The sequence below is a fragment of the Rhea pennata genome, chromosome 2 (assembly GCF_028389875.1).
Source record: "Rhea pennata isolate bPtePen1 chromosome 2, bPtePen1.pri, whole genome shotgun sequence".
In the NCBI taxonomy this organism is placed as follows: domain Eukaryota; kingdom Metazoa; phylum Chordata; class Aves; order Rheiformes; family Rheidae; genus Rhea; species Rhea pennata.
The window spans coordinates 160,336,382-160,361,993 of record NC_084664.1 but is presented as its reverse complement, the minus strand read 5'-3'; the positions used below and the strand labels follow the sequence as shown (position 1 = coordinate 160,361,993).

Sequence of the window (25,612 nt, the reverse complement as noted above, 5' to 3'; positions counted from 1 at the left end):
AGAGGGCGGCCCATGGCAGGGGAACTAGGCTTGTGCTCCCAGTCAGGTGTTGGTGCAGGTGAGAAAGCAGCTCTCCGAGCAGACAGGAGGGTCAGGCCTCTAGCATACTCATGTACAGGTGATGAGCAACACACAGCGTCAGCAGGGGCTCAATATGCACCCCCTCTTTTAGTGCTAGCCCTCAATCCTCCTACCCCAGCTGGCTACATCAACAAAAACACATCTCCAGCTCCTCTTCACTCCTCTCCCTTCCCCACTCCTCCTCTCCACCCTGAAGACATCCTTTTACCAAAATGAGCCGTGGAGGCTAGAAAAGACACTGACGTCAATGTAAAAGTAAACCAAAGAGGTCTGGTTCCTGTATTACTGTGCCGGGCTGAGCGCCGGGGAGTGAACGCACTGTTGAATCTGGGAGCGGGCTCAGAGACCGGCAGCTGAGCTTTCTCATTCGAGCTGCGTAAGTACTGGCTGCGGCGCGCACAGGGCTCGGAGAGGCAGGCAGCAAGGGGGGAGGGAGGGAGTTTCAGCAGCTGCAGTTCGGAAAGGCAGTGCGCTCCGGCTCCAGCTGCACGGGCTCTTTGGAAGCCGTGTGGACGGGGATGGGACTCCTTGCGAGCCAGGTCGAGTGCAAAGCACGTGGGTTTTGAACTGGTTTGCTCCGTGCACTAAGCGGGCAGTATGATGTGGATGGGGATGGCACTTGCGAGGAGCATCTCACATGCCAAGTACTGCACAGGTAGGGGAGGATCAGGGGATTTAACAGCCCAGCATCAGCACAAAGGGAGAGAACATTTCAATGAGGGAAATGTGGCTGTTTTTCCTAGTTGCTGAACTGGCCCATTTGGATGCCAAATAAACTTGTACCGGTCCATTATCTCAATAGGCTATGGGTGTGTGAGGACACACACATGACTATGCATATAAAGCAGGCTGCAGGCAGCGTTGTGCCACGGGAATTCTGCATGTAAAACTGCTTATGCCTGGTATATCTTCATACACTGCCTATTGCTGCCAAGTGCTGCTACGCGTACACTTTGGCATCTTGCAGGTGTCACTGTATAGAGATGTTGAGCTGTGTGCAAAGGGTTTATACTCAGGCCATGAAAAGGTGGTCTGAGACAGATCAAGATGAACTTTGTAATATAGGATTAGGAAGCAGAAAAATTCCCATAGGGAATTCCATAGGGAAATGGTATGGAGATGCCCATGCTTAGGGCACTTTGTCTGTGGGTGGAAGAAAGCGGCAGGGCCAGAGTTGGTTTGCGTAGGTGGGAGGGATGAATGGCTTGCTAGCTCCATCAGCAAGCCACTGGCAGCTGAGATGGGTCTGCTACATTTCGGTCCGTTCAGTATAGAGAGCACAAACTAAGCAGTTGAGTGTGATGAATTGGAAATGCAGCTCTTTGGACTCAGTTCAGCTGTGTTTTGGTAACATGAGGCGCCTTTTCTTCCAACATTTCTTGCATGCCAGGGCCAATTTCTCTTCTTAAGCTAAAAGCCAGTCCTTTTCCTGAAATGGCAGCTCCTTCAGCAAAAACTAAAACTCTCCCATTCAGAAATGAAAGAGAGTGGGTGCACAAGTTTAATCCTTATTACACGCACGTGACAGTCCCAACTGAAAACCACTAAGGCAACCGCTGTTGCTCATGATTAGATAAAAATGCTGCATCTCAATTTCTCTGATTTCACTGAGGTTTTGCTTAACTCTGTTTCAACCTCCTTCTCAATCTCACCAGTCTGTCTGAAATAACATACTTCATACAGACAGGGAGTCATTTCTTCCCTCCTTGTAGAGTGCAAAAGTGCCAAAAGCATCCTACAAGTCTTCCTTCCCTCATTTCAAAGAAGGAAGCAAAGGCCAAGGAAGGAATTGTACATGAAACATCTTTCACAGCACGTTCTCCCGGAGACAAGGCAAGCAAGACGGGGAGGCTGCTGAGCAGAGCAATAAATCCCACCACACGCACGTACAGTGCTGCAGCAGCTCTGCTCCCCATTACGTGCTCGTCCCCAGGGTTGCATCGCAGCCTGCCAATTGGAGGGATATCTCCTGGGATCAGGCAGTTCCTGGAGGGATGAGGGCTGTCCTGCACCTACAGCCTCTTGCAGGGGGGAGATCAAACCCTGCACTCCACCTTTTCAGAAGATCTGTGAGATTTTGGCTGTCAGCACTTTCATCAGCGTGAGACACTGAAATACGGATCTTTAGTGGGCAGGTGCTCAGCACGTTCAGGGAGAGCTCACCCTTTAAGGACATTTGAATCCTGGCATCTAAAACTGGAGACATCCAAATTCCTGAGCCCGTTTTTAAAATGGGAGCCAAAAATCCCCCATGGGAGTAGTGCACACAAACACACGAAGTGTACATTGTTTGGACTTTCCTTTACACCAGGGACTGTTATAGCAGGTTTCTATAAATGCCCAGTTGCTAGGTTTAGGGAGAGATTAAACAATTTATTATTTAAATACGCAGGTTAGTGAACATCCCATGACATCTATGGTAAAGTCTACAGCCCCTTCAGAGGAATGCTGGTTCTTCTGTAAATATTTTAAAGACCCTGCTCTCCCTTCTTGCTCTCTCTTTCTCTCCCCTCTCCTCCAGTTTTCATCATTGCATTTTTCTTTGTGGCTTCTAGTTGTAGTTGCTACTCCGTCTGGAAACAACCAATTAAAGATACCCATACAGAGCAAATCCTATTGACTTTTTAGCAGAGAGAAACTTCCTTTCCGTAAATCTGAGAGAGTCAAGGCAGAGCACAGCCAAGCATGACACAATCCAGAAGCAGAAGAAGTTGGGCCGAGGTGAAGGATGAATCAGTGAAGAAGAAAGGTGAGGCCCAGGGCCAGAGCAGGCTGGATCAGTAAAGCTGTGGGTTAGATAGGGCTAGCCCGAGCTGGGCTAGCTGGGCTGTGATATCCCTAGAAATGATGTCATCCATCAGGATGATGCTAACCAGGGATGTTGCTGTTCAGTCTCAGTGTGATATTTACTGGGGTTGATATCCCATTAGTGCATAAACACAGAGGAACTGAATTCTTTATTATCTCTTACACATAATCCATAGAAGATGTGTATCTCATCTTTTAAAGATGAGTGCCACTCAGAAAGTGCCACTACAGCCATTATCACACAACAGAAAGGGTGACTTCTTCCACATCGGGTGAAAAAGATTTACTGCTAAATGTCTCCTCCTCTTCATAACTTCAGCCACTTTCTCGTCAGATGCCTTCCTAAAAGATGGGGCACAGAGAGATGCCCCTAAGGCTAATGCATGTGGGGCTATGGTTCCTGCAGTGGTGGTGCAGTAGACAGCTTCCATCATTGCATACCTTGAGGTTGTCAGCCTTCTCCGTGGGATATCTGGAGATATGGATTTGGGTCTGTTTGGGGAGCTGCTCCACAGTGAAGCTGTCACAAGCAGACTTTGGCCTCATGGGTGAGGACCATCTGTGGATGCTGTTGATGCTGGCACTAGACAACTATAAAAAAATTAACCTAAAGCAGCTTGTATGCCCTGGGTAGGCATTAGCAAGGCTGGCCATGAAACTGCACTGAGCTCTGAGCACGTAGACCGAGGCAGAGATCATTGAAGGTGTTTGTAACTCAAGTACACACTCTCAGAGTGATGTTCCCAGATGGACAAAGTAAAGTGGAAACCTGGAGCACAACAGGAGAGGATGCTGAGAGAGGCTCAGCAAGATGATCAGCTTCTTGTATGAGATGAAGAAGGTTTCTAGCGCTTTGGTGCAGAAGGCAAGAGATTGCCAATGGATGGCTTATGTGGCACACGGTGGGCACAGAGCTCCACCGGGCAGAGCTGCTCTCACCCAGTGAGCCCCTCTGCTCAATAGGTAAACAAACTCCTGTCTTACTGGTCTACCTGCTCCCATCCCCTGCTCCCTGATCATGCTGCTGCCGGGGTCCAGTGCAGGCCTGCTATTGCCTGCCTGCCGACAGCCAGCGGGTGGACAGTGTGAACCAAGCCACGCGGAGTACACCCCCTCGTTATGTCTGACACTACCTGACTTGTCATTATCCATGTCAGAAGGGAGGCCAAGGCATTAACGAGCTCATTAGCAGGACATTAGCCAAGTTCAGTTTCATCTCCACCCCAAGGTGAGGATCACCCATCCTCACCCATCCTCACTCTTCTGGCAGGATGGAGAGGGAAAGTTGGATTATTGCTGCCGTGTTGTACCTGCTTGGCTCTTATGCAGAGCTGCAGCCCCCTGGTAGCCAGGCTGGCTCCTTTTGCCCTGCATGAATATGCCAAGCAATATATCTCCAAGATAAATCCAGACTGCCAAGTGGTGTTACACTGTCTACAGTAACCAATTATGCGGATAAATTGATTGTCATTAGTGTGATGAAGTAGCTCAGCAAATAAACTTTCAGGAATGAAGTATTCAATTTTTCACATGCCAGGCTCAAGGCTTCCTGCTGCTTTGATCAAATGCACAGAAAATTGTCTCCAGGCTGCACTGGTGCTAGAGACTCAGATTTGTGAGGGGTGGAGCAAGCCAGTGAGGGACAGAGATTTATAATACACTGATAACTTCACGTCTGCACACAGTTCTGCAGGCCAGGTTGACCAGACAGTTTTTGAAGGATTGATGCACAAGCCTTATATTTCCCACCTCTGTCCCAGCAGCTCAAAGAGAGCTGGTTGTGGCATCCCACCATCGCGTGAAGGACCACAGCGTTCATTTGGACTGGCAGCCACCTCGGAGGATACCCAGGACTGAAATAGCAAGGGACAGACGTCAGGAACCAGAGACGCAGGCGGGAGAGGAAAAGAAAGGGGAGTCATGCAGCCCCTGCCTAGATTAGGTCTGTCTCATACCAGGGCTGTTTGTCTCCCCCTCACAACAGTATTAAGTTCACTCAGGGAACCACAGCTACTAAGATACTTGCACTAATAAATCCCAACAGTATGACTCCTTGTGAGCAGCTTACCTAGGAAAATGCACAATTATTTTAAATGCACTGATTTATTAATACACTCGAGATGGCTCCAGCCATTAGTTCTTGCCCGAGGGAGCTTGGCGGTGGAGCTCAGCATCTTGACTCACAGTATTGGGACTGATATATGACTGCCTGTGATCAGATGGCATATCTAAAAATACAGAGCCTGTGGTTTATTTTTCTTGGAAAATTGAAAGACACTCAAAGAAGCATAGCCCAGTTTAGCAACTGCAGCAGACAGGATTTTTGCTTTAAAGAAGCCAGCAAAATTTGCCCAAAAGAAGATGCCACTTAGGTTGCGTTACAGCAATGGGATTAACCTGCCACCCTGGTGCTGTGGGAAGATAATCTGGCTGGCCAGGTTGGCCACTTTGTATGACAGAGGACAGCAATTACTGATCACATATTCCTGCCCCAGGAGACATGAGGAGTAGGACCCCTCTGACCAGGAGGAGATCTCTATCCTGGAACCGCCAGGGACTGGGTTGGTCATTCAGTCTACACCTGTACTAATGAACTAAGCAAGCCCAGGGCATGGGCTAAAGTCCTGTCTGCACAGTGTCCCTGTCACTATGTAGGCTAGGGGCCAGAGACATCCCACCAAAAACACCCACTTCTCTACCTTGGCTGGACGGAGCTGGTGGTAACTCTCAAACGTCCAAAGCCAGCTGAGATGAACCCACCTTGAGCCATTCCAAGGAGAGGACATCTCTGCAGCTGTTATCAGGTCTTCCCTCAGTCATTGCATCTCTAGATTAGACAATCCCAGTTTCATCTGTCTCTTCTGGCGGGACATGTTTGCTGAACTTAAGGTCATTCTCTCTGCTTTGCTTTGGACCTTTTCCAAGGCAGACAGAGACACATGCCCCTTTTATTATCCCATATAACAGTATTTATTGCATCTAGAAGTGCCTTTCTGGAAGAAAAATCCCTCCAGAGGATGCAAAAGACCATGGTGCAAGGGTATCAAAGAGGTGACACTAACACCACATAGCACCTCCAACACAATGGCAATTGAAGATATCTGCAATGAAATAAAGCTACAGAAAGAAATGAGTGACTGTTCAGCAGTGGGAAGTTGCACTTTTCCTCCTAGCAAAAAAACTCATTTTGAGCCCATAAATGTAAATTAGAGAAGAATCTCAGTCTTCCCCATATCCCTCCATCCATGGCTCACATCTCGGAGAGTTCAAGGCCTCGTTGATAACCTGCAATGTGAAGCTGTTTCTGTCTATAACCTTGTTCCAGGCAGGGAAAAAATCCCCAGGAATTTCTGAACAGTTGCACTTGTCTCAGCTTCACAGCAGGTCCACTGTGCATGGCAAGCAAACCATCACACCCAGAAAAGCCAAGCAGGAGCCGGAGTCCCGTGGCTGATACTGCACGCAGCGGTGTTACTGCAGAGGGGAATGTCTGAGGCTTAACAAGCTAAAATGTGGTAGATTTCAAATGGCTGAGAAATTCGGCGGAGGGTTCTCATGGCCACGACAAAAGGGTATGCAATTCTGCAGCAAGAAAACACAAGCACCAGAAATGGTACCTGTCATATTCTCCTGCCCAGTATTTGCCTTTAAGAGAAAACTGATTATTCTGACATTGCAGTTTCCAGTAAGAAAACTCCTTAAATTGCATGCGCAATTCCCTCCTTCACTTCCTGAAAACTTCTCCTGAAAAGGGCATTTCTGGAAAGGGCATCCTTCTGTTTATAGGGGTAATTTCAAAAAAGGGAAACTGAGGCACCTCCCCAGAAGGTGGCTCTTTGCCCCTGATGAGGCCCCTCACACCGGGCTCGCTGCAAGAGCAGAGACTGCCTGAAGGAACTCAAATTGCAATTCCAAACAGCTGAAGACACAAAGGAATACACCCCCTCCAAAACAGCAGAAGAAAATCAGCAATTGTACCAGCTTCTTCCAGAGGCAGCAATTTTAGGAACCACTTGTAATTAGGCAGCAGCAGCAGGTTTTTTTCTCTATTTCTTCCCCTCCACCCCCCTCCCAATGGGGCCCTTTCTTTTCTTCCTTTTCTTCTAGGGTTTTTCATCACAGTGGAATTTCCTATGATAATCCACTAGATTTATGCTGCCCTGTTCCAGATCAGAGCATCGCTGAGCTCTGTGCATGTCTAACAAAAGGCAGCCCTGCTCTGAACCACTTGCAACCTCTGCAGAGCAGGCAAGCAAAGAAGACACCAGAGAGAGGATTAGCATGTCCAGGTTGCAGAGAGAGAATAAGGAGGGGATGTGATTTTATCTAAAGCCCTTTTAGGACCGTGGGTCCAAAGACCAGATTTTCTGAGTTGCAGGTGTTCTTCCCCTCAGGAGCTGTGACTCTAGATGGCATTGAGGCACAGGCCGGGCTGCTTGTACAGCAAAGGACCTCTGCTTGTCTGCGTAAGCATCCTGCTGCCTTTGCCAAGTTTACTCCTACTGCTCATCAGAGCAGGTGGAGGTACCAAAGTGGTGCCCTGCGGCTTCTGCCAATTCCCTTCCATGGGTCTGTGAATGACCCTTCTGTCCTCATCAACCCCCAAGATGGAGCAAAGCTCTCTTGCTTGGCCCATGCCCAGGGCAGAAGTGATCTGACACAGAGGAGTCTGCAGCCAGATGGGCAAGAAAGAAGCAGCCCAAATTAGCACCTCTGTGGCACAGCATCTGCTCAGAGTGAGGTCTGGGACCTCCACCACACTCCTGCCATATGCTGGAGTGGGCAGGGCTGCCTCAGGTGTGAGGGAGGCTTTGGCACAGCTCGACTCTCCTGTGCTGCCTTGCAGGCTGCAGCTCACATTGCGTTACAAGCGTTCCAAGTTTTCCTGCTCAGTTTGGCCACGCTGTGCTTCCCACCTCCCCAAACTCAAGAGCAGAGCACCAGAGAGCTGCCTGGTGACCCTCTCAACAACTCTCAAGCCACAGCCCAGTGCAGCCATGCCAAGTGTCCTGCTGACTCCTGCTTTGCAGCCCTCCAGCCGGAGCCGGGCAAGAGCCACTCTGCAGGGCCCAGCTCTGACCTCCTCAGAGTATGCGTGCCCAAGCGATGCCAGAGCCCTGGCTGCCTGCACAGCCTCCCCCTCCAAGTGCCAGTGTCCCTGTGTGCCCGGTGACAAACAAATTCAGCAGGAAATATTTTGCTGGGAATGGAGAGAGCTTCACAGTGAGGTTGTGACACTGGACATCGTGTTCTTGGCAATTAGCTCCTGAAACTTTAAAAAAATAGCAAGAATAAGAAGTGGCTGCTGGCCAGGGCTGTTGGGGGGATGAAAGGGTTGGAGTGGGATCCGGTGAGGGACCCCAGCGAGGGCTGGATCACAAGATGTAGTGGAGACATAACAGACCCTGTTGGGTGCTCAAAGGGTCACTCCACCTCGTTTTGTTGGTGTGTTGACCAAGGAACCTTGTTAGAAATCTTACTTCTTAAGAGTGGTGGTGATCTAGGTAGACTAGACTGGAGAAAGGGATTCAGACTCATTCCCACTGAGTATATTTATACTAGTACAGGGCATGTCCAGCTTTACACTCCTGGTCATGCAAGAACTAGACATAGGCAGGATCAAGTACACTCCAAACCAGTCATCCAAAAGAGACCTCAAGGTGTCCCAGAGGAGCAGCTTACTCCTTCTGCTTTGCAGGCATCTTCCTCCTTTTGAACTCAATAGATCCACCTGCAAAAATGCCATGACTTGGGGAGAGAAATGCAGGCGAAGGCAACGATCAGAAGAGTACCTTCCCAAAAATATGGCAGGCAGGCAGGAGTTAAACTGGCTCTTGCACACTTTCTCCCCCGTGCCTGATTCACCCAATGGGAGCTGTGACTGTCATTTGCAAAGCACTTATCTTTCACTGTCCCTCATCAAATGGACAAATCACAGCAGGATCCCATCAGCAGAGGCCCCCATACGGCAACTATCTGATCTCTCTCTCTGTATAAACACACAGATGGGGAGCTTGTTCAGAGGCAGGGCCATGCGCTAATGTTCTCTCTGGCCTTTGCAGTCGTTTGAGGATGGTGACTGACAGCCCAGCAGGCTCTGGGAACTGACTGTGATCTCAGAGCAGTGCCTTTGTAGGGAAAGCCAACTGCTCTCTGCTGAGCCAGTTATGTTAGGTAGGTAGAGCTGCCTTTGAGCACTGCTGAGTTGGAATTACAGAGGCAGTTGGATCTTTTTTATGGTTAGAAACTGCCTCTACTGCCCATGCTGACAGCCACACAATCAACCCTGGAGATGCTGAATGTGACCAGGAGAGAGTGGTCCAAGTCTTCTTTATCTGGACAGAAGATGCTCATATTCCCTTGTCCCTTTTGTGTTGCTGCCCCAACATCACATCCTGCCATCAGGAGAGGGGCAATTTCTGGGGGACAAAGTTTGTCTCTTCCCCACAGGTTTTCTTTAGGGCTCAGTAGAAAGGGCTCTGATCCTTCCCTACAGCCCTCCAAACCTATAAATAGGCACCTTAGAAATAGCCATCAGGAATAATAATGCTTCAGGATTCAGATCCCAAGGAATTATGAAAATATTCCTTCCCCAGGTGGCCCAGTGTGGCACACCTGGATCATCATGTCAGAGAGCAGCAGGGAATGACCTTTCAACAGCCCAGCAACTACAGCTACATCTCTCTCTGCTTGGATCCAAAGGAACAAATTCCACGAGCCCAAATTTGACTACTGACTATCTTGGATTCTGGTATCAGCCCAAACTTCAAGTTTTTTTCAGTTGGGTTTCCCATGGACTTTACTAAGGGATCAAGACAAATGCCAGATCTGCTTTCAGAATCCATCCGTTTCCTCACTACTGCTTTCACAGAGGCTGGGGTGAGAGAGGAGCAGAGCAGCGATGCAAACTAAAGGCTTGAGCCCACTACATAGCAGGTCTCTCAGCATAGCCAGCAGGATTCCTTTCTCAGAGGTAGCTGCATAGCAGGGCAGATCTCGATCTTGGTGATATGGCCACTGGTTCCCATGGGACAGAAATTGTCCCAATCATCAATATGATAGAGCAGTATAGTTCAGGAAAAAGACTCCAGCATCAGCTGGTTGTGGGTCAGGAGCTGCCAAAGCAGAGTGTGATTTCTCTTCATGCACCAGCAATGGAGCAGGACTGAGTGTCATGAACTTGCCAAAGAGAAACCACAAGGCCAGATCCTCTGTGAACTCCTTTTTTCCTGCACACCTTGCTGTGTCCATCCCAGCCTCTCTCTCATGGACACTGGGTGCTGCACCCGTCTTAGTGCTGGCATCCTTCCAGGGTCCAATTTTGACTCAGCTAGAGTAAATGGAGCTCATCAGGGTGAATCCAACGTTTGAGTCCTCTCCCATCCCTATCCCCAATGCCTCACTAGCAGGGAGACTGCCACCCACAGCATGAGGGAGGTCAGGGCTGGATGTAGGATGAGGAGCCAGGGGTTCTCCCTGGCCTTTCTGGGCTCCAGTAACTCAGAATAGCTACAAGTTGTTCCAGTCAAATACCTGCTTCTCTCCCCACTCCTCATTGTCAGAGTGGAGAAAGTTAGGGCAGGTGATTTAGTCCGTCAGGCAGGAGCTTGGCACCTGCCAGACCCTTCCCTGCTCCATTGCGCTCTGCTGCAGGGCTGGAACAGAAGCCAGTGTTTTGTTCCTCATCCTTTGACAATATTTCTGCACTGCTGTCCAAGGCTTGCCTTCCAAGGGAAGGGAATGTACGTCTCACTCATTAATGATGAGGAAGCACGATGTGGCTGAAACACACTTGACCAAGCAGCATCATTTTTTACAAAAAGAAATTCTTACACATCTGGGGACAGTCTCAGTGTCTCCACATTTCCCCCTAAACCAAATACCATGCAGTACTTTCCTAGCAGCTCTCCTCTGTGGTCTCACAGTACCACGCAGTGAAAGATCAGTTCAGGGGATCAAGTACAGCAACTTCTCCACAGCCTCTGCCTTGGGCTATCCAGGACAACCAAACCCGTTCTCTGGGTCCTCAGTCCTGCGCTTGATTCACAGCATCCAACAATGGCCCTGGATGCTGTAGAGAATCAAGAATTTAGGGTTCATGGGCACTACATGTCATAGTGACAGACACAAGCAGTTTCTAGTGCTTATGAACACTACAGAGGCCTAGGGAACATCTAGGGCAGATTTACTGTGGGAAATAGAGAGTAAAACGGGCATAGATCCTTCTCCATGCCATTTACTTTATATGCTATGGTAAATGATTTACTTGCACGACTGGAAACAGAGAACATCCAGTGTTGCCTCTCCATCAACCCTGCAACTGCATCAGGTGGGCAAAGTCCGATGCAAGGAGTCTCCTGAGGAGAGGCTCCTGTTTGTGACTGTGGATGTTTCTTGTTCCCATTTCCCTTCTAATTCTCCTGCTCTCTGGTGCAGGAGCAGACAGTAGGAAAATATCTCAAACATCTGTGTTGGTGAGAAGATAGGAGGAGGCTCAATGGAGGTGATCTACAGCCAGGTGAGCTTATTTTCTCTAAAGTAGATGATAGAAATGGTTTCCCAGACAGCTCAGTAAGGATCCTACTCTTCTGTGTCCTCCATGTAGTCAAGAACATGTTTAAGGCCTGTCAGCTTTCTGAGCTCTGATTCTCCAGATCTAGGTCCATGAGCTTCTTGAGTAGAAGCTCTCTTGCCACTGAAGATCAGAATGAATTTCTGAGGACTTGTTCAGTCTAACAGAGACAAGATATAACATTCTGAAAAAAAACAGGCATGTTCAGATATAGATTCTGGTATGGGTCCTTACAGAGCTGGACAGCAGAGATGTCCTGAAAACTGATATGGCCATGTTCCTTGAGCCCATCTTGACAATATAATAGCTCACTGTGCTGTGGCAGTCTGCACCCCCTTTCATATGGTGAAGGGTGAAAGAACACTCAACTCCGCTCTTCGAATAGGATTGGAAACCCTTCTGACAACAGCAGAGAAGACCTCTCCACAGAACACTGTGTGGTATCACCCTTTTACCCACCTTTTCCACAGCTGCCCAGCTTCTTGCTTTGCTGCTCTGTGACACAGCAGATTTTAGCAGAGTCCTGTCCCATCACTATTTTACAGGAAGCAGTTAAAGAATTAATATGGGCCAGTAGCACCCTTTCCTGCTCTGACTCCTTCTCCCACGTGCTAATTTCAGCTGAGCCAGAATCTTCTACCACCTACAGCCTCAAGACATCTACTGCAAGTTGGAGATTTTTCCACTAACTAAAAAGTTCACTCTTTTTTCCCTTTCTGTCTGAATGTCTTAAAATCAGAAGACAATAGAAACTCTTCATTCATCAGCTACAGTTGCAACTTCTCCTGAAGTCAACTGTGAGAACTGGGTCTGGGACAAAGCATGTCCCAGAGCCCGGATATGCTTTCTCCACCTTAACAGCAGCATCTGCTTCCCAATATGGCATGCTCTGCACTATCTCAGGCACAACTTGAAACTTTGCAGCTGTTGCCACTAAATTCGGCAAGGAGGGAGAGGCTGGGATAGTGGGGGAGTGCAGAGCACTCATTTTGCTGTGCATGAGGGATAAGAACAAAGCTCCCATGTATCATGCAAAAGCACAAAAACAAGCCATTGCAAGGGCCAGAAAATCCTAGATCAGGTGAACAGAGTGTAGGTACCAATATCTCCTCCTGGAGAAAAGTCTGCTCCTTTATTCAGACTTGCATTTGTAACTGCAGAGACTTCCTCTCCTGAAGATTTATTCTCTAAAAATAAAAGTTTTGGTGACATCCTGAGGGGAACTCAAGTGTTTGTCACCATAAGTAACATGAAAGATAGGATCCAAGTTCAATCTCCTGGCCCAGCACCAGATCATAGGTTGGTTTCTTCTCTTTCATTCTTCCTCCCATTTAACTCCCAGCATGGAATGAAGTGAAGGCAACTTTATTACCCAGAGATAACTCATGGAGGCCCTCCAGTCATACTTGCTTTCCAAGTCATAAGGAAGTGAAAAGTAGATGAGAGCCCAGACACATGCCTGAGCTGAATGTCAGTTGTAAAAGGCTAGATGTCTGGATGAGGAGCATGTGAAGTCAGGGAGGATGTTCTTGAAATTGGGGGAAGAATTTGCCCCTTGTTGTGAAGAAACTCAAAATAGAAAATCAATAAAATAACATGACAAAAAAGATCAGCTCAGCCTTCCTGGGAAAGATCCAAGGGTGAAAAACTAATTCCAGAAAATGAGGTCAACCTTCTCTCATATCCATAGCTACTGTTTGTGCTCTAGTGAGACACGCATGTGTGGAGTTTACCTCTCCTCTATTTATGGATTTGGCCTCTTGACCTGGAATTCAATGCCTCTCAGCTGATCCTGTTGTGTTGTGACGGGCCATATCCTGCACATTTATTACATTGGCACCAGCATTGTCTTTATCTAAAGGATGAGGGAAAAAGCAGTCCAGGACTGACACTAAAATCTGGCATCCACCCTCCTCATCCTTCTAAAAAAATGTATCTGATGCAGCTTCTCACTTCATTTTTTTCTGCCCATTTTCCCAGAAGGGACTTCTGTAACTACTGTATACCCTCCTGGCGGTAATATCTGCGCATATCACACAAAAGATGGCATGTGTTGTTACCCAATTTAGACCAGGGAGTCTCCCATCATGAGCTAGAAGTTTGGGGGATTATCCGTTTGATCATCAGCTCTGAGATGATCCCAATACCCACAGTGATGGGACCACCAGTTGGTAAGGGCTGTGTGAGGATGGATGAATGTGGCAAGTTGTTGGTGGGCTCCTTGGTGGAACCTCAGACTCTCATTTCCACTCTCATCTCATATATACTCAGTCGCTTATGGCCATGGCTTGGGCAGATCTTATTAACTCTCTCCCAGCTCAGTACAGCCAGAAGTCACCAAAGCATACAAGGTCATCCTTCATCTCCCCATGACAGGTCCCCTCTTGGGGTCTGGACAACCGGGTTGGCTTACAGCATGTCACAGGCATCACGGCATTTGATATGGCACCTTCCTCCAACTTCCAGAGATACTTCTGTCTAATCATGGTTCGTATTGGGAAGGTGAAAAGAGAGGTATTTTCCTCCCATGTCACACAGCAATGGCTCAGTCATAGTGCAGTGGCCTTGAGCTGGTTAGTGCTCAGCAAGGGGAGTTTGTTCCTGCAGAGACATAGGGAAGTTGACACAGCGGATGAATGGGGTCAGCGGCATCAGTTTTAGTTTTCTAGCAATGTTCAGGCATTAATACTGTGAGGAAGGCTGGCTCTTTAGCATTTCCAAAACTTCATAAATTTCAGAGAGACTTAGGCAAGGAGCCAGATGTTTGGGGAGAAATTCTGAACACTGAAGACAAGTGGAAATTTTTTTTTTTTTTTTTTTTTTTTTTGGTCGTGTGTATTTTTTCCCATTAGTTGCAAGGCTATATTTAGAAGAGAGGAGGGAGAGAGAGAGGGAGAGAGAGAGAGATTAGACATTTCTTCATATTCTGTAGTCATTCCAGTTGTTCTGCTTATAGGAACAGATGTCTCTTTCCTGGGGCGATAACATTCAGGTCCATGAGGAAATTTTCTTAACGGCAGCTCCTCAAACATAGAAGGGAGATCGGGCCAGAGGTAAGTCAATCTGTTGTGAAGGAATATACTGCAGGGACTGCTGCAGTGAATGTGTTGGGTTATGTGCCAGAGAGAAAGGGGGGCATGATATCAGAGAGGTGGCAGCGGGGGGCCTGGAGGGAATCACTGGAGATCAAACTCAAAGGCTGCTGCAGAATGCATGGCTATGATGGCAGGAAGCCCTGTGGGGCTGTGAGCTGTTGCAGGTGAGGTGGAGAGGGCCCCACATCTAACATGTGGAAGAAGACTTTGGCAAGCCCCTGACTCTGTAACAGGTGTTGAAGCTCATCAGGAGCTACCTGTCCTCAGAGAGCCAGGCTGCACCAGCAGCCACTCCTGGCTGCAAGAGGGCTTTCCCAGCACAAGCTTCTCTGCACTTTGGTTTCTGGTCAATGCTACGATATTTGCCTGCTTCCCAAGGAAATGGGAGAGTGAGAAAAGGTGTTTGAAATGGCTGTGAAGTACTGTGTTAGCTCAGGTGAGGAATGATGGCTTGTTTGTATCAGGGTGTTTCGAGTCCTAATAAAATCTTGGGGGAATGATTCAGGGAGATTTTGGAAGTTAGGAGAGGAGATAATGCACTGTTCCTCAGACATATGCCTTTCATGGGATCAGCCAGCACTGGGGACGTTTTAGCCATATTCAGCCATGCAGCAGGGTTCGAGTTCAGCTCTAAGGAAGATGCTATTTTCTTTCCCTGAATCAGTTTGCTGGGTCAGCTCAAAGAGAAACAGATTCTTTCCAAGATCCTTAAGCAGGGCGTGTTTTATACCCTTCAGAAATGCTCACTCCTTTCTTGGCACTACACCCACCAATAGCTCAACTTTTCGCCAGGTTGACCCAGTCTATCCAAAACTTTCAAATCGAGGGAAGAAGGAGTGCACAGCAGAGAGTGTCACATGTACCCAGCTAAGGAAACAACAGAAACCAGTCTCCCAAAGGGTTAAGATCTGGCAATCCACCCTGGGAGCACCTTGAAAACCAACCCCGGGCCAAACAGGCAGGGGAGACTGGAGGCTGCCCTCAGGGTGCAGGGAATTGGCTTAGGAGACAGGAAATGTCTGCTTCTTGAGGATGTTTCCCACCTTGCTGAATTCCCTGGGCCAAGCCAGGGCATGGCTCCATGCCTCCACTTCCCCTACACCCCAGAGAGCAGCACAACTTGAAGTGTGCACCCTGCTGCAGAGAATAGCATCTGTAGCAAACCAGTTTGCCCTTCACCAGGAAGTGGGAGTACATCTGATTCTTCTTCCCCTGCTTCTCCCCTTCATCTCCTCCCTACCTGCATTTTGATTGCTCTCCTTTCCTTGTGCTCCTTGGGGAGGGAGCTTACCCTCTTCTGTCCTGCATCCCTGGGCCATGCAGGACCCAAGGTATTCCCCAAATGCAAACTTCTGCTGTTGCTCTTCCCCCACTGTCCTGCTCAGGCATCTCATCAAGGGATAAAACAAACAGGCAGCTAAAGGCAGAAAGAAGGGAAACTTCTCAAAGATTTGCAATTAAAAACTTCTCTTTCAGAAGCTAGCAACAATGCATTGGCCAGATATCATTCAGTTAAATCTCTCTCAATATTTTTTTCTCTTGTCTGTGAAGTTCCTGTATGTGACTATATGGCAATTCTCACTGCAGGGATCTCCTTGTACACAGCCATGACAGCTGTTCTTCCAAACCGACAGTTCTAGTACTGTGTACTAGGCACCCTAGAGCTGCTAGATGGATTACTGTAATCCCCAAAAGATCAAATTAATTTCTCTTGTAATGTTACTACCTCCCAAGAAGACAGTCATAAATCCATGTCTACTGACTGTACTTGTATCACTCCAAATGCATGAGTTTCTTTCCAGATCTAGCCTAAAAGTAATTTTAAAACCTGTTGGAAAAATATGTTTTTCCCCAAAAAGAGGCACTTTCCCCACACATTATATGGGCCCACAAAGAACAGAGAGGGAAGTCATGTTCTGATTTCTTGTATCAGTTAGAAAGAGTATCTGTTGCAGAGATGTCACTCCATGTTTCTTCGTGATAGATGGTACTTAGTACTAGCCCTGGCAGGCTATGAGATATTGGACTTTTAAATGCTAACAGCATGATTTATGGAGTATTCACCAAGGCACTTAATATTTCTGTCATTCCAAGGCCAAGATCTGGTAATGCAGAGAAGAGGAATATGAAAAATGCAATGGTATCAATAAGGCATTTTAGAAGTCTAAACATTTCAGGAGGGACTTTTCTATAAAACTCGGTATGAAAAAGTGAGTGGGGGTACTTATTAGCACTTATAAGAGGAAGTTTATAGGCAAGCCTTATCAGAGACCTGTAAGGGGCCTGTGGCTCCCCCAAAACTGCCATGTGCACATGTGTGAGCCCAGAGAGGCCAGCCAGGGAGCTGCAGCTTGTATGTGCAAGTTTGCTTCTGTGTTCACTTAAACCAGTGCACACAGTTGGGCTCCTTCTTTGAAGGCTGAAGTATTACTGCCACAAATGAGTATAGAGAAGGTATAAACCCCTAAGAGATCTGTCAGCAAAAGAATTTCCTGCTCTGTGTATCTTTGGGAGCTTCGTTACGTGTATTTCCATTCATGTCCGGGTTGTCTGGGACCGGTGATCCCTTGCCTGGTGTTATCCAACATGTTCAAACCTAGATGCAGAGAGAGTGCTTGTGGACCAGGCTGAGTGTTCTGCCCCACATCTCGGTCATTTTGCTCCGTGAAGAAGATAAATGCAGTTCAGAGAGTTGTATTCTTTCTCTTCTAACTGGCAATGATCCCTCAGGGCCTTAGAGGAGCTGTTGGACTAAATTGCTGCTCAGGCACCCACAGGCTTTTGCAACCTGACTGCCCCTGCCTGAACCAGGCAGCAGGATCCCTCGCTTACAGAGGACCTGATTTTGGCCTCAGACTTACTGGGGATGTGGGGTCTACTCATGTGCACACAAAGCACTGAACACAGCAAAGTGGGCAGAAATCAAATCACAGCTCCCAGCAGTACCCACATCCGACTCACAGCAGGGCCTTAGAGATGGAGGGTGAAGTGCAGACTACCTAGGATCATAAGACAGGAGGCAAATGGCTTAATGGCATATTAGCAACAGCAGCCCAAAGACTAACATTGTGTTAGCCTCCACGCATCCTTGGGCTGTGACGGCTTGCACAACCCAAAGGACAGCCTCTGGGCATGCTAGGGGCTAGACATCCACATTTTTACTCTGGCCAGATAGAATATCTGATTCTCAAAGGCAACATTTGAGCTGCAAAAGTCAGTAGGAGGTTGTTAATCTGTCTTGGTGTTGTGCAAGGGAATTCAGACCTTCTTCTAAGCTCCAACCAAAGGCTCTCTGGTTGGAATTCAGTATGTGGCTATTCAAACCGAGAGAGACAAGGCTAGGAGTTGCTGGCCGTCATGCTCTCCATTACCCATGGAGAAGCAAGCTGCGGCTGAACAGTGCAGACATCAGGCAATCAGTGAATATTTATCCTCAGTCAAGTTGGTTCTGCCTTAAGGAAGGTATGATTTAGCGTAAATCTGAAATTACTTCAGTGCAGTCAGACAAAGAGCAAGGAGGAGACAGGCAATGTTTTTTTCCCTGCAAAGAAACCACTCAGCCCTGTTTACAGTGTTTTAGTGCCAAAGTAATTGAGAGTTTGCAGGAATAAAAACCTAAATCAGAGGATATGTGGTAAAAAGGACTAGTAAGCTCCCTGTAGTTTCATATTTGAGGAAACAAGGATTATCTGGTCATATTCAGTACATGCTCGTGTGTTTGTCAGTTATGCCTTCTTCTGTTCTTCTACAGTTTTTCAATCTCTTGGCTGATTTCACCCAAAATTTGGCAGAAGGGAAAGATCACCTCAGCTTTCAAGAAACTAGGCAGTAAAGAGAGGAGAAAGTCTAACAAGTGCCTGAGCCAAGGGAAGAGCTGAAACGTGAGTTCTCATTAAGCACCAGAGACTCCACATGGGAAAAAATTGCAGTAAGCAAACCAATCAGGGGAAAGCATTCATCTAATCCTGCAAGACATGAAACCATATGAAAGCAGATGTCATTTCATCTGACACTCACAGAACAGTGTGTTTTGCCTAACTGAAGCACCTTTATTTCCACAGCACTAGAGGCAAAGAAAAATTCCTACTTTGGACCGTGTTTGACTATTTCCAACTGCAATTCTCCAGGAGTCAGGTGTTTCACACACACTGTTCAATCATCCGCAGACCTGGAGGTTTCTAGGCCACATCAATGCCCAGAGATCAAGTGAGAGCACAGATCTGATGCCTTCAAATACTGGGTCCTCCTGCCCCAGGAATAGCCTGATTGCTTCCCTGAGGCATGATTCCCCTCTTACAACCCTAAATTATGTTCCTCAGCACAAACTCATCAGGGCCAGTTAGAGAAGGTAGGCTGGGTCAGAGAACCAGCAGTGTTTAGTTTAGGCACCCACAGATGCAAAATACAGTTGTTTGAGATTTTGCAGAGGAGCAAGGCTCCCCGCTCAGAGAACAGTGGGAATTCAGTGCTTGTGACAATCCCACAGGACATCCCTCTGCAACCACGTCCCTCAAACCCCTGTGGCAAATTGGCTGCTAAGTTCAAGGCTGCCCTTTGCCAGAAGTGCCCATTAACAAGATGCTTTCTGTCTTGGGATGGGATCTTTCTCCCCAGGACATTAGTTCCTTTCTCAGAGCTTGGTGATGAGATGGAAGCTAGCTCTTCCCCTTCGGCAGCTAGATTAATTCCCTTTCTCTTTCTCCCTCAATTCCCTCTTAGTAAACCCATCCTCCTCATGCTGCGAGTGAGGCACACAGAATGAACACTACCACGTATAGGGCAAAGTCCTCGACATGCACAAAAACACCATATTTGGCCTGTTTGAGCCAGAGTTGAGCGAGAGCTTGCCAGGAGAATCATACAATTTAAACCGAAAGAGAGAAAGTTTAACCCTTCGTTTATAAATACAATGATAAATCACCCAGGGAATTTTAAACACGGAGAGGTGGAAAAACTAAACACATGCTGCTGCCATCCCCAGCAGCAAAGTAACATTAGTCGGCTGCAGTAGATGATGGGGAAAGAGGGAATGATAGAGGAGTCAGTTTGCCTGGTCAGATGTTCTGATTCAGGAAGATAGGGAGATGAGAAAAGCTGTTTATACAAAATAACACTTGCTCTCACTTCTTAATGCCCTTTTCATCTTTCCCATCACAGTGCACATCTCTTGGTTCTCCCTCTCTGTGTCCACAAGCAAAGATCCTATCTGCACATGCCAGTAAATAACCCTTTTGGAGGGCAGTTTGGACACAGCTTAGTTGCCTGACCCGCCTTGTCTTTTGTGTCCCATTACTTGAATTGCTGAGCCGGATCCAAAAATCCCTTGGGTCAAGGAAGCAACTCATGTTGACTTCTGCTAGTGGAGGGTGAGATTTAAGGCTGACATCTGAACGTGAGGGGGAATTTCTTCACTGTGAAAGTGATGGAGCACTGGAACAGGTTGCCGAGAGAGGTTGTGGAGTCTCCTTCTGTGGAGATCTTCAAGGCCTGCCTGGATGCAACCCTGTCTACCATGCTCCAGGTGACCCTGCTGAGCGGGGAGGTTGACTAGATGATCTCCAGAGGTCCCTTCCAACCTCACTGATTCTATGACTCTATGATTCTATGATATGGAACTAAAAGTTGGGTGGAAAGAAATAGAGGATGGTCAAGAAAATCCTCCTGGGGCAGATGTAGCACTGAGCTGCCCATATTAAATGAACAAATGCAATGCCAAGCAGTACGCGAGTGAGGGAAGAGGCCAGAGGGTCCAGTTTCAGCACAGCATCCATCCATTTCCTATTTGGCCCGAGAATGATGGAACTGGTTGCGTCACATAAAAAGAGAGAGTATTTCACAGCAGGTCCCTGTCTCCCAGACCTGAACAGGGACCTGTATCAGAACAAAGGAAACCAGGTCAACCTCAAATCTCTGTCCCTCTCCCTATCCCTTTTCTACTGAGATACCTGCTGTACTTTTAAGGAAATGCTACCTACACTCTCAGGCCAGACAGACAAAATCCAGCCTGCAAGGTACAATGTAACAGTCCAAGCCAAATGTCACTTTCGGACAGCACTCAGAAGTGGAGCATGTTTACCCACCTTGGGCTTTGCAGACTACCAGTTCTACAAAAGACAGATAGCATGGAAATCTGAGGGGCTGAGCATTTAACTAAGCATACGGAAGGCTCTCAGGAGGTTTTAGGGAGAGAGGCAGTTCAGAGGCTATTCGCTCTGTTATGAAGCAAATATAACTGTGGTTCCATAGGTCTGCAGGAGTTCATGCTATAGCTGCAAGCTGGAGTGAAATAAGCAGTGAGATCATAACAAAACAGAGGTCTCCAGGGCTGCAAAGCTTCGCATGTGTTTAGCCATGACCCACAGTGACTGCTGTATGTCACCACTCCACGGTTATGGGTAACTCAACCTACCCACTTAACATCAGCACAAGTATTTCTGATCATGGAGAGAGACCTGGCTGTGGGAATTTTTGAACTCAGAAATGAGGGAGGTTCAAATTGAAAACCTTCAGAAATGTTTGCTTTTTCCTTGGACATGAGGTCACGCTGCCTTTCTGTGCCTTGCTCAGCCCGCTGTAAAATGGGGCAATGTACCTTTGTCAAGTGCTTGGAGACCCACAATGGAAAAATACTTAGTAGCTGTTAACCAGGGGTTTGGTCCAGCTCCATCTCATTAAGAATACTCAGAGGAATGCTATTACTTTGCCAGTCCATCCCTTCTGATTGTAAACCATAAGATGAGAGCAGTCTCACAAAGAAAGCAATAAAGGCCACTCACCCAACCATCCATCAGCAATAATTTGATTAGAGGAAGGCTTTTTGCACTGCAGACTAAGAGACAGCTCAGAGCCTGTCAGTGAGGAAATCTTCAGAATTATTTAAACTCGCTAGGCTTCCCTGCATAAAACTGCTTAGCTTTTGAGCCCATGAAGGGCAGCCATGGAGTGGAAGGAGGTACCAGTTCTTACACATCTTCATTGCATATTCAGTCTGGCAGACTTGTTGTTTTTTTAGCAGTCTACAACAACTACGGTTTATTTCACTGTAAATGGGATTCAGTGGGAGGGGTGAATCCGTAAGCAGCACACTCTTTATGTTGATGATTTTAATTTCCATGTATGGGCAATACTCATAGGGGTTCATATTCTATTAGTCTGTAAAGTGGCCTCCACACCTCAATAGCAATCTGAGGATGAGGCACATTTGAATCAATTTCAAGTTACTAATTTTGCTGAAGCAGAAAATGAAAAATGCAAGATGAATGTCGGCTATTCCTGATAAGAAGGTATCCAAGACTGAAGAAAAATCTCCCAGAGGAGGCAAGCTGCTAATAGGCTGTAAAATCAGAGTGCACAGTCAGTACCTTAGAAGTACAATAGGAAAACAGACAAATGCACACTCAAGGCAATATCCTTAAGTGCCTGCTAAGAAGTGGAATAGGTGATTTTGTCTTTTCCAATTGCTCCCCCATGCATATGAACATAGATACACAAGCTCGAGCTGCACTCAAGAAGCAGTAAAGTTTGCACGAGTGCCGAACCTTCCACGTTGTTCCCTTTGACAGCATCTGCAAAGGGAAATCTGGGAGAAGATCCAGGCATCTGCTCATTTGTTTTTGTTATTAGGTAATTAAAGTGCTAAACAAACAGAGAGGATGAGATGTTGAGAAAATCGTTAGAAAGTCATTAGAAAATGGGGCCATCTTCTGCATTCTCCGCATGCATCTTTCTCAGGTACCAGATGTTCCAACTCTTTTACCTTCAGCCAGTCTTGGGTCTAGTTTTTCCTGTTATTCACTGACAGCATGCTTGGCACAGAATGTAAAGAGACAAGACTCTCCCCCAGGAGTTTGCCGGCTCAATCAGACCCAGACAAAATAATGTGAACATATGTGCTACTTTGGCTGCCACTGGAGTTCAGTGCAGAATGAGGTAATCCAGTCATTCCTGAAACACAAGATGTTCCAACATCCGGTTTCTGCTAGAGATGTCCTAAGAAGTGCAAAAGTGGTTGTGAGTTAGGATTGTTCATGTTTGTTGAGCAGTTCCTTGGGACATTACAGGTGCTCTGATCCCAGCTTTCAGGATTTCACTCCTGCCACATAACCCAACACCGGGTTTGATCTGAGGAGGGCTTTATGGATGAGTCCCAGCCATGCCAATGAGCAATTCAAATATATGGAATTGAGTAGCTACCTAAAAAGTACAAATTGCCATTTGATTTTAAATATCTTTCCAAGTTCAAAGATACTTGAAATCTGCCTTTTTCTTTGACACCATCTCCAGAGCCTAGATGACAGGCAGGAAGAAACTAGAACAATCACTGCACTCCACGCCAGCAGATCTAAGCTCCCTCATGAAAGTAAAGTCACTTCTCGAAACATTTATAGAGGGAACATCATGTCACCCTTTCTAAACTCCCCATCCTAGTCTCTGCTTTTGCTCAAAAAGTGTTCTGCTTCACACTGACCTGGCTTGAATGAACCACACAGAATAACCAGATTCTTCACCTGGAGCGCTGACTTGACCATTTCCCAAATATACTTTATTCCCCACACTCTTCAGGGTGAGAAGGGCAGGAAGACAGTCACACTTTGACTGTTTAGTCCTTCCCAGAAGCCTACCTGGCCGTATCCTATGACCCTATTCACCAACACAGGCCAGGAACTATTCTACTGAAAAGAACCTCTTATGGTGGATCTTAGGCTGAACATGTGCCAGCAAGCAGTGTACTGATGTTTAAAAAAAAGGTAAATTGCACACTGTGCTATATTTGATGCACTCAGATGTCCCTCAGACTCAGTCATCAGACTGAGGGACATTACTAACTCCATTAACTCAGCACTGGTGAGATGTCCAGTTTAGAACTTCTCCATTCAGAACGATCACAGAATCACAGAATCACAGAATAGGTAAGGTTGCATCTAGTCCAACCCCCCTGCTCAAGCAGGGTCACCTGGAGCATGGTAGACAGGGTTGCATCCACGTGGATTTTGAATATCTCCAGAGAAGGAGACTCCACAACCTCGCTGAGCAACCTGTTCCAGTGCTCTGTCATTCTCACAGGGAAGAAGTTCTTCCTCATATTCAGGTGGAACTTCCTGTGCTTCAGTTTGTGCCTCTTGTCCTGTCACATGGCACTACTAAAAAGAGTTTAGCCCTATCCCCTTGACACCCTCCCTTCAGATACTTACAGGCATTGATAAGATCCCCCCTCAGTCTTCTCTTGCGCAGGCTGAAGAGGCCCAGCTCTCGCAGCTGTTCCTCAGAGGGCAGGTGCTCCAGCCCTCTGATCATCTTTGTAGCCCTGCACTGCACTCTCTCCAGTAGCTCCATGTCTCTCTTGGACTAGGGAGCCCAGAACTGGACACAGTACTCCAGATGAGGCCTCACCAGAGCTGAGTAGAGGGATCACCTCCCTCGACCTGCAGGCAACACTCTTCCCAATGCACCGCAGGAGACCATTGGCCTTTCTGGCCACAAGGGCACATTGCTGGCTCATAGTCAACTTGTCCTCCACCAGCACTCCCAGGTCCTTCTCTGCAGAGCTGCTTTCCAGAAGGTCAGCCCCCAGCCTGTGCTGGTGCATGGAGTTATTCCTCCCTGTGTGCAGGACTCTGCACTTGCCCTTATTGAACCTCATTAGGTTCTCTTAGCCCAACTTGAGCCTGTCCAGGTCAGAGAGGATGGTGAAAAACAGGAGATGGTCCGGTAGAGTCACCAGGGCAGTTAGGGGCTTGGAGCACAAATCCCGTGAGGAAAGGTAGGGAAGTCAGGCTTGTTTAGTATGACTAAAGCATAGGGAGGAATCTAATCATAGCCTACAACTACTTGAAGCACAATTACAAAGATGAGGGAACCAAACTCTTCTTTGCAGTGCCAGATGATATAGCAACAGGAACAGCCAAGACTCCTGCATCTGGGAAGGAATAACCCCATGCACTAGTACACACTGGAAGACAATCAGCTGGAAAGCAGCTTTGCAGAGAAGGACCTGGGGGTCCTGGTAGACAACAAATTGAACATGAGCCAGCAATAAGCCCTTGTGATAAGGAAGGCCAATGGCATCCTGGGGTGCATTAGCAGAGCATTGCCAGCATGTCAAGGGACATGTTCCTTCCCCTCTATTCAGCCCTGGTGAAACCACATCTGGAGTCATATGTCCCATGCCGCACTCCTCAGGACAGGACAGACATGGACAGACTGGAGCATCTCTTATATGAGGAGAGTCTGAGAGAACTGTTCAGCCTGGAGAAGAGATGGCTCATGGGAGATCTTATCAATGTGTATGAACCCCTGATGGGAGGGAGTAAAGAAAAGAGACAGACTCTCCTTGGTGGTGCCCAGTGACAGGACAAGAGTCAATGGGCACAAAGGCAGTAAATTCCATTAAAACTTGACTGAACCTAGTTCTGAGGAACCTGCTCTAGCTGACTGTGCTTGAGGTGGGGGGGGGGAGTGGACTAATGATCACTAGAGGACTCCGCCAACCTCAGTTATTTTGTGATTCTGTGGAATTGCAGTTTGAGAGGTTCAGGTTGGACACTAAGAAAAATTACTTCACTGGGAGAGCATTGCAGGGAGGGTGGAGGTAGAACTCCTTCCAAGGGAGGACCCAAGGGTCCTTTTCATGGCCAACGTTGCCATGATCCTATGATCCTGTTCCTACTGTGCTGAAAGGCAGTGAGACAGGAGTATAGGTCTTCAGCCCATATGCCACTAGAAAGCTCATACACCTTCCCTGCCATTCAGACCCTAAATAAGATTTGTTATTAATCCTCTTCTTACCTCAATTCACACGACTTTGACAGATGTTTTTATCCACAAGATGGAAAGTACAAGATTTCCTACCCTGAGCTAACTCACGATCAGTGACTTATTTACAGAAACATCAGTGCACCCAGCAGAAAATATCAAAAAAAAAGAAAAGAAAGAAAATGAAAAATCACTTTCTGCTGGCATTTCTAAGACATGCTCCATCAATAGTCTGTGACTGCGCTTATAAAAGTCTTTCTTTCCCTGGGTTACTACTGTAACTCTAAACCAAGACAAAGGCCAC

At 47.2% G+C, this 25,612-nt stretch overlaps 1 protein-coding gene across 2 annotated transcripts in view; it reads left to right on the top strand.

The window, feature by feature from the left end:
• The first annotated feature begins 372 nt into the window (after positions 1-372).
• The window catches only part of GPR20 (G protein-coupled receptor 20), a 28,494-nt gene continuing 3,254 nt past the window's right edge, over positions 373-25,612 (top strand). The window contains exons 1-2 of one of the 2 annotated variants that reach the window (XM_062568437.1): positions 391-457; positions 14,418-14,514. The gene's annotated coding sequence lies outside the window, so the exon portion shown is untranslated. Of the gene's footprint in view, positions 458-14,417; positions 14,515-25,612 lie in introns of both variants that reach the window. The other variant, XM_062568438.1, reaches the window with a different exon arrangement.